The sequence below is a fragment of the Hylobates moloch genome, unplaced genomic scaffold (assembly GCF_009828535.3).
Source record: "Hylobates moloch isolate HMO894 unplaced genomic scaffold, HMol_V3 SCAFFOLD_19, whole genome shotgun sequence".
Lineage (NCBI taxonomy): Eukaryota > Metazoa > Chordata > Mammalia > Primates > Hylobatidae > Hylobates > Hylobates moloch.
The window spans coordinates 44,015,978-44,029,639 of NW_026652294.1; positions in this window are offsets into that span (position 1 = coordinate 44,015,978).

Genomic DNA, 13,662 nt, shown 5'->3' on the forward strand with positions numbered 1-13,662 from the left:
TTTGCATTCTATTAAATGGTGGATACTTTTTATTAAACAGATTCACCTCATGAAGTCATAGGTCTTCACAACCCTATCTACAAATTGTAGAGAAGTAAATCAGCTCTGCCCCTTCTTTCTTGTTGTCAGCTTGTCAGCAGCAGAATTCCAGAGATGGTGAGCAACCAGGATGATCCCCAGGTTGTTTGGCACTTCCAACAGGCAAGACCAACCCTCAGCCCTCCTCCTGCCCCCTCCCCGTGCCTGCCGGTGCCCATTTTTTTTGAGCCCTCAGGTCTTATGGGAGCCTTGCCCTCCAGCCCACTCTGTAGGAACACTCATTCCGATCACTCCCAGCCACCTTCAGCCTTCCAACAACAAGCGTTTATAGCTGCAGCACTGCAGCTGGGAGCCATAAGGCATGAATGAACGTGTGTCCATAGTTTGGAGCCGATTTTTGTCAGGAACGTACTAAACACTTCATAAATTAAGTCCTTGGCGATCAAGCTACCTCTGATATCAGATTAGTCATCGCTAGCCATTCCCTGCACAAAACCCAGGGGACAGATACACTGGATGGTGCCAGGATTTTTCTTTTTCTTTCTTGTTCTTTTTAATAGAAAATGTGTGCAGAGGAATAAGCCACCCGTCCTGCACTGCACAATACAGATGTGTGTGATACACATTCCCCCTGGTTTTCGCAACTCTCCGGCCTTACTGTCCTTTTCTCAACATATCCTGTGTGCAGAATGGCTTTTGGCAGAGTGGGAGAGGCTGGCAAAGATGCTGCCTGCCTTGGACTCTCCCCAAGCTTTGGGTATGCCGGGAACTGTTGTCAACACTGTGTTTGCTTAGAGGAATTCAGTCCTTACTCCAGTCTTATGAGGGACTTACTGATATTGTCCCCATTTGACAGCTGAGGAAGCTCAAGGACTTGAGTAACTTATCCAAGGCCGTGTAACTAGTTCATGGCAGAGCAAGGATTCATTCCACCTGCCAGGGCCCCCAGCCACCCACTGCAGTACCTCTGCTCCAGGTACGTCAGACCCATAGTCAGAGCTACTCTGCAGGCATAACGGGGCAGGAGACGTTGGGGTAGGGGCGCGCTAATCTCCATCCCGTAACGCCTTCTTATTCATTTATTGATGCAATAAAGATATGTACTCAGGACCTAGCAGCAGTTTCTGCTACTCTATTAAATTGTATTGAAATATATAATTACTTTACTCCAATATATAAGTAATGCAAAGTAACTCAAATATATATTCCAATAAACAAAGTAATTCAAAGCAGAGCTTCCCTCATTGAACAGAAGGTGGGGTACAAAAGGCCAAAATCCCCCATCTCTAGAGGTGGCTCTGAGGCACTCCTCAAACAAGGTCACTATGAGACATAAATTGATATTTTCCCATGTATATTTAGGAGGCATTGGTATTGCATAGGGGTAAGGGTAGAGCAGGGTGACAGTGGCACCAGTTGTTGTGTTTTCTTCAATTTTCTGGAACGACTGAGCTCTGAATACAAACTCACATGATTCTTAATGCATCAGAGTTAGTTAAATGACAGGAAAGGTTAAAAACAAAGTGTGCTGTGCAGGACCATGGAACATTTCTGTATCCCATGTGAACCACGGGTACAATGGGAATAGAACATCAAAGAAAATAGATGTTAGTAACTCAGGTACACTGTGTTCCTCTGCAGGGATTCACTAAGAAAAGCACAGTTATAGCTATGCACAGCTTATTGACAGCTGTTCTTAAGAGGAATAACATTGAATTCCCCAGTATGCTTTTGCCTGCAAATGAGAAGAACATAACTTAAACTAGCTTAGACAGAAAGGAAATTTATGGACTTTCACAAGCAGGGAGCAGCAATTGATCTGGCCAGAGCACAGTGAAGACTAAAGGTGTCGTCATCCTCTTTCCTCTCTTTCTTTCTCTCTTTCCTGTCTCTGCTTCCTAATACATACTGATCAATTTCTCTCATCCTGCAGGTGGACAACCTGCATATGCATCCTGGGTTAGGGGGCTGCCATCAGCTCCAGCTGCCCATTTTCCCAATACCTAGAGTTCAAAGCCAAGAATTACTTTCTTGCTAGCTCCAACGGAGAAGTCTTGGGACCTGGTTGGCTTGGATTGAGTCACATGCCCAGCTCTGAAATAATCTCCAGAGTCACTTGTTCTCTGACTAGCTTAGGTCATATGCTTGCCTTTTGGACAGGGCAGTGGGTACCATGATTTTCATCCTGCTGGGGGCACAGTAGGAAAGGGATTGTTTCTCAGAGGAAAGGAAGCAAAGCCATATATTCACTACAAATTACTATCATTATTATTTGAGATGGAATTTCGCTCTTTTACCCAGGCTGGAGTGAAGTGGCGCGATCTCGGCTCACTGCAACCTCCGCCTCCTGGAGTTCAAGTGATTCTCCTGCCTCAGCCTCCCGAGTAGCTGGGACTACAGGCATGTGCCACCATGCCCGGCTAGTTTTTGTATTTTTAGTAAAGATGGGGTTTCACTATGTTGGCCAGGCTGGTCTGGCATTCCTGACCTTGTGATCCACCTGCCTTGGCCTCCCAAAGTGCTGGGATTACAGGCATGAGGCACCATGCCCAGTCTACAAATTATTTTTTTATTTTTTGGGGACAGGGTCTCACTCCGTCAGGCTGGAGTGCAGTTGCACAATCACAGCTCACTGCAGCCTCAACATTCCCAGTTTCCGGTGATCCTCCTACCTCAGCTTCCCGAGTAGCTGGGACTACACGACGTGTGCACCACTGTGCTCGGTTCAGTTTTGTACTTCTTTTTTTTTTTGTAGAGATGGGGTTTCAATCTGTTACCCAGGCTGGTCTCAAACTTCTGGGCCCAAGCAATGCCCCCCCAACCTGGGTCTCCCAAAGTGCTGAGATTGCAGGAGTGAACCTCCGCGCCTGGCTATTACAAATTATTTATAAACATTCCGTGACTAGAGTGACCAAGAGCCTGAGTTCTTTCATTATTTGATTTATTACTCATTTGTAAAATCTCTGAGGTTATGTACTAGGGGCCAGGCTGTGTCTGTGTTTCGGTGTCCAAATTAGTCTCCTTGGGCTGCTGTAACAAAGTGCCACACACTGGCCGGCTTAAACAACAGACATTGTTTGTCTCGCAGTTCCAAAGTTCAGAAGTTCAAGATCAAGGCAGGGTTGCTTCCTTCTGAGGGCTGTGAGGGAGGATCTGTTCCATGCTCCTCTCCTGGGTCAATCGTTGGCAGCCCTTTGGTTGTAGAATCATCATCAGGCTTTCTGCTTTCATCTCTATGTGGTGCTCTCCCCTTGCACATGACTGTCTCCAAATTTGCCCTTCTTTTTTTTTTTTTTTTTTTTTTTTGACACGGAGTCTCACCCTGTTGCCCAGGCTGGACTGGTGCAATGGCGCGATCTTGGTTCACTGCAACCTCCATCTTCCAGGTTCAAATGATTCTCCTGCCTCAGCCTTGTCAGTAGCTGGGATTACAGGCACCCGCCACCATGCCCAGCTAAGTTTTTTTGTATTTTTAGTAGAGACGGGGTTTCACCATGTTGGCCAGGCTGGTCTCGAACTCCTGACCTCGTGATCTGCCTGCCTCAGCCTCCCAAAGTGTTGGGATTACAGGGGTGGACCACTGCGCCTGGCCCAAATTTGCCCTTTTCATAGGGACATGAGTCATGTTGGACTAGGGCCCACCCCAACTGCCTCCTTTGAATTTTAGTATCTCTGCGAAGACCCTATCTCCAAATAAGATTACATTTTGAAGTGCTGGGAGCTAGGACATAAACATATGAATTTTGAGGGGAGGAGGCTCAATTCATCCCACAAGGGTATCTTAATCATAGGAGAGGTCAAGCAGGCTAAGGAGGGGGCAGGATGAGGCTTAGGATGAAATTCTCCAGCTCTTTACTTCCCGGAAGATGCTCCCTCTCCTGTTACGAAAATTCATGGTATTCCTAAACTTTTACTGAGAAGGAATCCTGGTCCAGGTATTATTTTAGTCAATGAGCTTTTGAGCAACAGAAAAGATAACGTTTAAATCTAGATTTCAACTACTTTCTTTACTAGGGATAAAACTGATCTAAAGTTTCACCTTAAATTTGACCATCTCATCTTAAATAGTTTCGTTGGCTTTCTATTATCTAAAGATTTATATCTAATAGATCTGGAAGGAAGCCCAGGAAGCTGAGTCACAAATAGACCTTAGTTAGATAATTCTGATACAGGCCTCACTTTGAAAAATGCTGGCCCATGGGATAATAATTACACTCATAAGTATATTATACAAAGTTCTCCGTGATCTGTGTCTTGCTTCCCTTTTCTATGTTTTCTTCCATGACCCCTCTGACTCCTCAACAAACATTGCTCTTTAGAAACTCCTTGGCCAGGTATGGTGGCTCACACCTGTAATCCCAGCACTTTGGGAGGCTGAGGCGGGCAGATCACCTGAGGTCGGGAGTTCAACACCAGCCTGACCAACATGGAGAAACCCTGTCTCTACAAAAAAATACAAAATTAGCTAGGTGTGGTGGCGCATGCCCGTAATCTGAGCTACTTGGGAGGCTGAGGCAGGAGAATCGCTTGAACCCGGGAGGCGGAGGTTGTAGTGGGCCGAAATCAAGCCATTGCACTCCAGCCTGGGCAACAAGAGTGAAACTCTGTCTAAAAAAAAAGGCGGCGGGGAGGCTGCAAATTAAACTAACAGAAAAAATTAACAAGAGAAAAGAGACACAGTTTTATTAATATTTATGTCCACAGGAGTTCACAGGAAAGAAATGGAATTCAAAATAATGGTTAGACTTGGGGGCTCATATGCCCTTTTAAGAGATATATAAGGGGGTTTTGGTATGAAACAGAGCTTGGGCTTCAACAGATGACACGTTGTAGGGAAGTGTCTAGAAAATATATCAGGGACTAAAGGAAGATAAGAGCTATTCTAGTAAGATCCGTTTATACCAACTTACCTTGGTGTTAATTCCCTGTCTTCAATAAGAAGAGCCACTCTTCTCTCTCTGGTAAAGGAGGATTACCTTCCTCAATGGGAGATATGTCCTACTTTTCGGATATAAGGGGAGGGCAGGAAACTCTTTCTGCATCTATTGATTCTTAGTTATCTTCAGGTTAAAATAATTCTTATGCCAAAATAACGTATTTTGGGGTAGCATATTCCATTTTAATCAGGAAGATGGATAAAAATATCAAGTAAAACAAATAATTACAAATTTTGGCAAGTCTTACAAATGAAACAACTACAATATGGGAAATAGGTGGAGAACAAAGCAAGAGACAGAGTTTGGATATGGTGGTCTTGGAAGGCCTCCCTGAGAAGGCAACATTTAAGCTGAGATGTGAAAGAGGAGAAGGAGCATCAGTGATCAATAAAAGAAGAGATCTTCATGCAGAGAAAGCAACATGGGAAAAGGCCTTGAGATGTGAGAGACTGAATTACAGACTGCATTGGTTGCGGTGGCTCACACCTGTAATCCCAGCACTTTGGGAGGCTGAGGCGGGTGGATCAACTGAGGTCGGGAGTTCGAGACCAGCCTGACCAACATGGAGAAACCCTGTCTCTACTAAAAATACAAAATTAGCCGGTGTGGTGGTGCATGTCTGTAATCTGAGCTACTCAGGAGGCTGAGGCAGGAGAATAGCTTGAACCCAGGAGGCGGAGGTTGTGGTGAGTCGAGATCGCGCCATTGTACTCCAGCCTGGGCGACAAGAGCGAAACTCTGTCTCAAAAAGAAAAAAAAAGAAAAAAAAGAAAAAAAAAAAAAAGAAATACAGACTAGCCATGGCCAGACCACATAGAAAAATAGAACTCTTATCTACAATCTGCAGCAACCTGCCCAAGAAACCATTTCATTAACCAGCCCAGAAAGCCAGGCAACTTTCTATAAGTCAGATTTTAGGAAGTCAGACCATTCACAATTGTTAACAATCAGAGAAGCCAAGCAAAATCCTTATGGTAATTGGCTTCAAATGGCCAGGAATATATGAGGGGACTAAATGAAGACAAATGGCAGTTTACCTAAGTTTTGTTCCTGTTTCTAAATTAGGACCAATCTGCTGGGCACGGTGGCTCACGCTTGTAATACCAGCAATTTGGGAGGCCGAGGTGGCTGGATCACTTGAAGTCAGGAGTTTGAGACCAGCCTGGCCAACACGGTGAAACCCTGTCTCTACCAAAAATACAAAAAATTAGCCGGGTGTGGTTATGTGCATGCCTGTAATCCCAGCTACTTAGGAGGCTGAGGCAGGAGAATCACTTGAACCCAGGAGGCAGAGGTTGTAGTGAGCCAAGATAGCGCCACTGCACTCTAGTCTGGGTGACAGAGTGAGACCCTGTCTCGATAAATAAATAAATAAATAAATAAATAAGGACCAATCAAAGAAGGCCAAGCATGTTCCTCTAACCAATCATAGGATGCTCCACTTTTAGCGGGCCTACCTGCAGCTTCCTTATTCTAACCACCTCCAATCAGGGCACACGTGAAGCCTTCCCTTTTTCCATTGTAAAACTTTTCCACTCTTCTTCCTTTCTCTGAGTCTCTGTCAAAATACAAGTGATGATGGCTAACTCCCTTCTAGCAAGCTCTAAGCAGCTAGCCTTTGCTTGCTCTCATTTGGTTGGTCTTCATTTATTTCCACAGGTGAAAAGGAGAAATAAGAAATCCAGGCATTGAGAAAGCACAGGGACTGAGCCTAGTGGGCTGGAGAGAGTGGGATGGGATGCAGGTGGAAAGAGTGAATGAGTGGAAGCCAGGTGAGGGAGGGCCATTAGTAGGGGCTAAAAGTTTATTCTAAGTGCAATGGGAAGTGCTAGGGTCTGAATGTCAATGTTCCCCCTCAAATTCATATGTTGATAGTTAATTTCTAATGCAAGAGTAGTAAGAGATAAGGCCTCAGGAAGGCTATGCCCTCATGAATGGAATGAGGGCCCATGGAGGCTTGTTTGCCTCTTCTGCTGTGTGAGGGCACATAGAAGTTGCCATCTAAGAGAAAGTGGTCCCTCACCAGACACTGAATGTGCTGGTGTTTTGATCTTGGACTTCCTAGGCTCCAGAACCATGAGTAGTAAATTTCTGTTGTTTATAAATTACCTAATGTAAGGTGTTTCATTATAGCATCCTGAACAAACTTAAGCCATTGAAGAGTTTTAAGCAGATCATATTCCACTCTGATTTACATTTTAAGATCACTCTTGCTCCAGAGCAAAGACAGAAAGGGTCAAAGATGGAACCAGGAAGATCTGTCTTGGGCCAGGAGGGCAGTGGAGGTGGAGATAGATGGGTAGATTTAAGATAGATTTTTGGTTCAGGCAGAGTGTGGTGTCATTTACAGAGATGGATATGATCGATGGTTGATGGACAATTAGTTGTTTATGGGAAAGGGGAGACATTTAATTTTGTGATACATCAAAATACAGATGACAAGTAAGTAGTCAGATATTAAAGTCTGGAACTCAGAGTACTAACCTGAAATGAAAACATATATTTTGGCATATCAGCACATGGATAATTTTAACTGTGAGAATTGATGAAACCTTCTAGGGAAAGAAATGGAAAGGAGATGGGCCCGTCCATCTGGTGATTGTACAGAGAAGGATGAACCAACTAGACTGAGAGGCAGGAGGAAAAGCAAGGATAATGTGGGACAAAGAAGCAAAGAGGGACAAGAGTGATTCACTGACATGAATGTTTCTGAGAGGGCAAGATGAGGCAGGGAAAGATCTATCCATCGCCATTTGCCGAACAGAGGTCATTGTCCACTTTGTCGAGTAGTTTTTGGAGTGACAAAGATGGAAGCTGGATGGAAGGGGGCATAAGAATAGAAGTGACAAAGTGGAGAAAGTATGGCTAACCCTCTTGCAAGGTCAACTGAGAAGAAAAGTAGCAAAACATGGCAGAGTGGGAGACCAGAATATGCCTCCCCCAAATATAAAGAATTGTTGAGCTGAAGACAATTAAGAAGAAGCAGATGCAGGAAAGCTCTCTGCTTGCCCTCCATTTGCCTAAAAGCAGGGCATAGATTTGGAAAGACAGAAGGTAACCTGGTCCCTCTCTACCAGGGAGAACAAAGCTTAACTACTGAAGACACCTTTAGATGTTTATCAGCCTGGAGATGGTACCAGAGAAAGCTACATTAACAAGCTGCACTAGCTAGCCCTTATCTGCCATTTCTTTGTTTTTTTGCTGCTAGTAGAGACTCAAAGTCCTTTTCCTTTGTCTTGTCACGTCTCTAAAAATTTACTATTCTTTGTTGAGGGTGCTGTATAGGCTGGAATTCAAAGCCACCTCTTTGAGAACTACTCATTCTCTAAGTGTCTTCCATGTATAAATAAAATGTACACGTGCACAAACTTCTGAATTTTTCTCATTAATCGGTCATTTGTAACCCGGATCAATTCCAACTAAGAACCTCTGGGAGTTATTGTCTTTTCTCTACAGCAGAAGATTGTGGGATCATCTTATTTATTTATTTTTTTCTTAAAAGAGGAGCTGCATTAGCTTCCATGCAGATGGAAATGACCCAAATATTCATGGTATGTTTGCTTTTTTAAAAATGTCTAATTTATTTATATAATTGTAAAGCAATATTCGTGTGTTTTGTTTTGCTTTTAGAAGTAATGAAATAAAAAAATTCAGAAAGGTTCAATGATTTCCATAAGGCCACATGGTGGGGAGAGTCAGTGACTGGATCATGATATTACCCATGTGGCCTCCAAGAATAAGGCCTTCTTCAACCTGCCCTGCCCCACTTTCCTGATATTGATTAAAACCCAACAAACCATTATTAAGTGGCCATATGCCAAGAACTTTGCGAGATCAGAGCAAAGTATGATCAGAAAATATTTAAACCCAGAGCAGAAAACATTTAAACCCGCTACAAGGATACACTTCAGAGAAAAAAAAAAGACAATCTGTGAAATTAGCCAAGGAGGAAAAGGATTCTTTAATCCGCCAACCAAGTTCACCAACAGTTAAGTGATAACTCCTTTGCCTCCCCCACATCCTGTATTCCCCAAACAGGGGCTTATGAATGGAGGGTGGGGAATCTTAAATGTTAACTTTTCCGCACTTTTATTTTGGCTTCATTTGTAGATTTCACACCTCTGCTTCCTTCCTCCAGGGTGTTTTTATTATTGGAGATGAGAGCCAGGTGAGGAAGCAGGGCTTGGGGCTGGGTAGTAGAGAGTTCACCTAAAGGAGGGCTTTGTTGGGGATCCATTGACACCACAGGTTCCTGCAAGCCCTGCCTAGGACAGCAGATCATTTGCCGGTGAATGAGGGAGCACCCCTTGAAGCCTCTGGGCTTGGTTTTCCATGCATTGTTTTTCCTTAGAAAGTTATCCCCACAACCCCAACCCCAAACAGCACAAGTAAGCAGACTTTTGTTTCAAATTCCTCTAAGAATTCTCAGGAGAGTGTCTCCATTCTCCCACCTGAATTATCACCTGTTTTTTCTCAGAAGGTTCTGTGATGTCTGAGGGTAAATTGTCAGGACATCTAAGTTAGCCATGGCTGTGTTAGCTTAGCCGTCTTTATTACCCATGGCCACTGTCCTAGCCTCGCCAGGCTTCTCTTGGTGAGTCTATGGCTTTGAGTTTATGAGTCCACAGCACTGAGCCTGGTTCTACTTCTTACTGGGTCTGTGATCTTGGTGCTTCTGAATCTCTCTGAGCCTCAGTTTCCTCAAAAGGAGAGGCATTGTGATAGCTGTACTCACATTACAAGTTATATATATAATATATATATATGTATATTGAGCACCTACTTTGTCAGGCATGCTGTAAACGTGCACTAGAATCCTCATAATAATCCTACAGGCAGGATTCTAACATCATTATCAAGGATAAACATTCCATTTTCTCCAGGGAGACAATGCTCCAGGGAGACAATAAAAAAATATTTATTTAAAATTTCTCTTTATATATTTATAATATATTTATTTTATATATATATAGAGAGAGTACCTACTTTGTCAGGCATGCTGTAAACACACACTAGAATCCTCATAACAAACCTAAAAGCAGGATTCTAACATCATCAACAAGGAACAACATTCTATTTTCTCCAGGGAGGCAATGCTTTTCCTAAAAAGTTGAGAATTTAGACCCGGACTCGGCTGAGCTGTTTTACTGATTTTTGCAAGAGCAAGAGTAAGATGACCTATGCAGGGAAAATCATCCTAGACTAAACTTCTAAAACTATATGTGTTGCCTATCAGTTATAACCCAGGTGGGGCATCTTTTCTGCTGCGACATGTGTACCCGTCAGCAAACGTGTGATGAGCTCTCACGTTCAGACTTCAGTCTGTCAGCTGTCACCACTCCCTTATCTCATGCTGGAAAGGCACACCAAAATACACGCAAGTGAAAGCAATATTTATCCGGGGAAAACTTGGGATTTGCCCTAATTTTCAAAAAGAGTGAATTTGAAACTTTGGCATTTAAATTAATTATTGTGTAATATATTACACGTGTTGGATTAGCTTCTAGTTAAAGCTGTGTGTGCTGTTGGAAGGTACCTCGGTATTTTAAGCAGGATCTGCAGGAAACAGCATTACTTATAAGACGAGATCTTTCTCACATAAGACGAGATCTTTCTCATGCTCTGAGAAAGCCAGAAGTTTCTTTGGGCAGGCAGTTAGGATGACTCCAATTGACCTCGGTGTGTATGTAGGTCTGGCCCTGTGGGAGTTTATGACATTTAGAGACGTACGAATCTCCTGACATTCTGGGTCCTGAAACTGTTCCACATCACTGTAGATCTGGTGAAAAGCTGTGTTTGTGTCCTGTTTCCTAAGAGAATAACATTTTAAACCAGTTGTCCAGGAATTCTTTCAAGGCAATCCGCTAAGTACTCATAGAATAAACAACTCTTGCTTTCTGCTTTACTCAAATACTTTGTGTCAGAGAGATTCTCAGTTAAGCATGAAAGGGAACTTGATTTGAAGTCCAAGCTCTGGATCCAACAGCTTTTTTTAATATTTAGGTTCATCAGCTGCAGATAAAGGGGCTGGATGGCCCCTAAAGTAACTGCCAGCTCTCTCTTTCTATGATGCCCGTGATTTTGATAACATTTATTGACTGCCCACTGTGTTTCAGGAATTGTTTTGTTGTTTTAAGTGCTGTACTGTTATTAGCTCATTTACTCCTCTCGGTAATTCTTTTATGAAGATGATATTTGTACTTCCATTATACAAGTGAGGAATCAAAGGGAGAAACAGAAACCACTAAGTTCACTTGGTGAAATCGGATTCTCATCTTTGCAACATGGCTCTGGAGACTTGCTCTTCACAACGACAGTTGCAAAATAAAAAATTACCCAATGACACTTGGTAAAGCATGGTAAGTGTATTCGTCCATTTCCATGCTGCTGATACAGACATACCTGAGACTTGGTAATTTATAAAGAAAAAGAGGTTTAATAAACTTACAGTTCCACGTGGCTAGGGAGGCCTCACAATCATGGCGGAAGTCGAAAGGAGTGTCTTACGTGCCTTATGACGGCAGGCAAGAAAGAATGAGAACCAAGTGAAAGGGGAAACCCCTTATAAAACCATCAGATCTTGTGAGACTTATTCACTACAATGAGAAAAGTATGGGGGAAACTGCCCCCCTGATTCCATTATCTCCCACCAGGTCCCTCCTACAACATGTGGGAATTATGGGAGCTACAATTCAAGATGAGATTTGGGTGGGGACACAGCCAAACCATATCAGTAAGGAAGACTATTCAGGACCATTGTGACAGGCACAGGGACCACTTCAACAGGGTCTTGCAGTTGGGGAGAGAGACTGGGCTCAACTTTGAATACAGCATGGGCAAGTGGGAGTTTACAGCCAAAGAACAGGGTAGGGGTCAGTGGGTGGAAAATTACCAACAGAAAACAATATGAGTAAGGGGGATCCTGGCTAAACCCACCTAACAGGATTCTTGCTGAAGACAGGCCAGGGTGACCTGACATCACCTGGTGGGTGGTGGAGGTTGGGGAACCTGACCAAATACCAAGGATGATTAGATATCCAGGACTGGGTGGTTCTGGCTAAACTGACTTACCAGGATTCTTTGCTAAAACTGGATTTTACAAGAAAGTGCATAGATGGGCCTAGGAGAAAATTCAGAAGTCCAACTAAAGTTTGGCCAAGCAAATAATCTTTGTCACACTGGACTGTCAATTTTTTTTTTTTTTTTGAGACGGAGTCTCGCTCTGTCGCCCAGGTGATCTCGGCTCACTGCAACCTCTGCCTCCTGGGTTTTAAGCAATTCTCTGCCTCAGCCTCCCGTAGCTGGGATTACAGGCACGTGCCACCATGCCTGGCTAATTTTTGTGTTTTTAGGAGAGACGAGGTTTCACTATCTTGGGCAGGTTGGTCTTGAACTCCTGACCTTGTGATCTACCTGCCACGGCCTCCCAAAGTGCTGGGATTACAGGCGTGAGCCACCGTGCCCAGCCTGGACTGCCAATTTTATGAGGCTATAATAGAAATGAGAAGTAAGGTGATGAGTGAATAATAATCATTTACCACTATCAAATCGATAGCCAGTATTTATTTTGCAAAAGGATATGACATTTTCTTTTATTTGAAACATAGTCACCTAGTTTACAGACTTGAATTCTGCACATTTTCTTAGCACAGGAATTAATTTCTTAAGAAACAACAACACTAAGGGGCTATTAAAATGCTCTGGTTGGATGAGAATTTGATAATAGATCATTTTGCTTGAAATAGATGGGCTCTTAAATTAGGCTTAGACAAGGATTCTTTTTCTTTGCTCTTCACATTTAATACTGATTGATCAATGATAGACAGAAAAAGGAAAGTGATGTACAAACACGGAAGTGAGGTACAGAAACAGCCCTATTGGGGCTGGGCGCAGTGGCTCACGCCTGTAACCCCAGCACTTTGGGAGGCCGAGGTGGGCAGACCACTTGAGGCCAGGAGTTTGAGACTGGCCTGGGCTACGTGGTGAAACCCCATCTCGACTAAAAATACAAAAATTAGCTGGGCGTGGTAGTGTGTAGTCCTAGCTGCTCGGGAGGCTGAGGCAGGAGAATCATTTGAACCCAGGTGTTTGAGGCTGCAGTGAGTCGAGATCACGCCACTGCACTCTAGCCTGGGAGATAGAGTGAGACTCCGTCTCAAAAAACAAACAAACAAACAACAAACAAACAAACGAAACAGCCAGCTTGGTTATAGCTCAGCATTTGTCTTATTTGAACACAGTTTGGACAGTTGGCTACCTTTATTGGCCAAAACTCAGTGATTGGCATAAGAGTAAGTTGTAGTCTGTGTATACCTCCAGTCAGACCGTAGTTCACTATGCATAGAGAAACCTGTAGGCCAAACTTAAAATAGGTAAGGAGACACCTTTAGGCTAAAGTTAATTTAACAAGTTTATTTACAACCTCTGTGCACAGGGTTTTGCCTCCACCTGCAGCATTTGAAGTTGTTCCTTGGGGTCCAGGGTGTGCTCGTGAGGAAGGATAGTCCTGGCTCCGCGAGAGAGTCTTCAGGCCTGCGGAGGCATCCATTGAGTTTCTTCGTTCTTGTGCTCTGTTGCTTCCTCAGCTGGGCGCTGCATCCTGCCTTCCCCTGGACACAGCAACTACTCACACGCCAGGGCTCTGGAGGGACTCGGGCCCCAGAGTGGGGAGAATCCTCCTCTTCCT